Source organism: Octopus bimaculoides, chromosome 1, assembly GCF_001194135.2.
Source record: "Octopus bimaculoides isolate UCB-OBI-ISO-001 chromosome 1, ASM119413v2, whole genome shotgun sequence".
NCBI classification, from domain to species: Eukaryota; Metazoa; Mollusca; class Cephalopoda; order Octopoda; family Octopodidae; genus Octopus; species Octopus bimaculoides.
Window position 1 is genome coordinate 64,443,788 of NC_068981.1, and position 1,861 is coordinate 64,445,648.

A 1,861-nucleotide genomic window follows, 5' to 3' on the forward strand; every position below is an offset into this window, starting at 1 on the left:
ATATATATATATATATATATATACGCACACACATATATATATATGTATATATGTATCTGTGTATGTATATTTAGCTTGATTAATACGCATGACTTTTGTTTCGTCGCTTGATGTAATGTATGCCTATAGTTTCTACACTATAGTGACAAATACGGTAGAATATAAGTAAAATTTTCTTCGATTAAACAACCCGATAAAAAGGCCTTCAAATAAAATCCCTGAATCTGAGATGTTAACGTATGTTGTGCCAATGAATCCGCTATTGTTATTTTTAAATATATGATATCTATATATATATACTGAACCGTAAAAGAAACGCGAGACATGTGTGGACTGTGAAATATGTTTTTATTTAATTACGTCAGATAATTTTTTATAAATCTGATAAAGTCAATTTCTTGGGAGCGTTTGACCACAGTCTATGGGTCGTTGTCATGTGTTCTGCTAGTGGGCGGATCCAGCACATCGAGCTTGTAGGATGTGTTATATTCAATACCCATGCATGCCCTCTCTGGGTGTTCAAGACGGCCTCACACCGTCAGTAGGTGGAGTGCATGAGGCGGTCGATAAAAGTCATTGGCACCTGTGCTCACATCCTGAGGTAAGCTGCCTCCAGTTCCACACGAGTTGTCGGGCTTGGGACCACCTGGTTCAGCCGTCACTGGATTTCATTCCACATGTGGTTAATTGGGTCCAAATCCGGACTGAGAGCTGGCCACGGCATGGTTCTGATGTTGTGCTGACGCTGGAAGTCTATGATGACCCTATCCATATGGGAGGGAGCATTGTCCTGCTGGAACACGTGGCTATGGTGACTTGCGAAAATGGCACGATGTGAGGTTTTAGGATCTAGTCAACGTAGCGCTGCTCTGTGATACCATTCCCTCTGCCTGCACCAACATTTTGGAACACATGGGCCCAATTTTCTGTTTTACGTATATATTCTCATGCACATAGCTATAGATCTTGACAAGCCTATATATACCTAGATGCTAAACTTCTGGAAAGTTTTAGAAATTTTGACAATTCCATTGATTTCTTGAATCTGTAACTTAATTAGCTTTCTCCCTTCTGGTTTTGAGGAAACTAATTTCTCAAGATTGAGGCTTAGGTAGTTTGTAACATATCTGTATGTATGTATGTACGTATGTATATAAGTATGTATGTATGTATGTATGTATGTATGTATGTATATATGTATGTATGTATGTATATAACTAGTTAGTTAGCTAGGTAGATAGGTACGTACGAACGTACGTAAGTGGATAGATAGATAGACAGATAGATAGATAGATAGATAGATAGATAGATAGATAGATAGATAAAAAAGTGCATATATTACATACCTACATGCAGGGAAGGACAATGGATATCAATGGCTTGTCTATCTTCCATTTCTGCCTTCATTACGTATGCTACAATTACCTCGAACTTGAGAATTTTGTATACGTTGGTGCTGTGATTAAAACTAGACAAATTAATACTGTGCCAATATAGCAGCAGCATTAATTCATCTAGATGCAAATCATAGCTGTTTACGTCTCATAACGCTTTCTCAATGTCAGTAATAGTGCCAACATTCTGGTTTCTAGATTGGTCACTTGAAGAAATCCGAAACTCAGACATCAACGCCAGAACTGTATTTATTACAAACTATCAGAGATACTCGGCGTTGCACGGGATTAAAATTGCATAATTTTTTTATTTATGTTTGTTATACTTGCTTCAGAGATATGACTGCGACGATGCTGGAGCACCGCCTTTTGTCGAATACATCGACCCCAGGATTTATCTTTTGTAAGTCTAGTACTTATTCTATCAGTGTCTTTTGCCGAACCTCTAGGATACGGGGACGTATATA

At 37.9% G+C, this 1,861-nt stretch overlaps 1 protein-coding gene across 1 annotated transcript in view; it reads right to left on the reverse strand.

Moving 5' to 3' along the window:
- Nucleotides 1-1,861, reverse strand: part of LOC106871832 (T-box transcription factor TBX20) — a 197,593-nt gene that overhangs the window by 63,775 nt on the left and 131,957 nt on the right. The gene's annotated exons all lie outside the window — the stretch shown is intronic.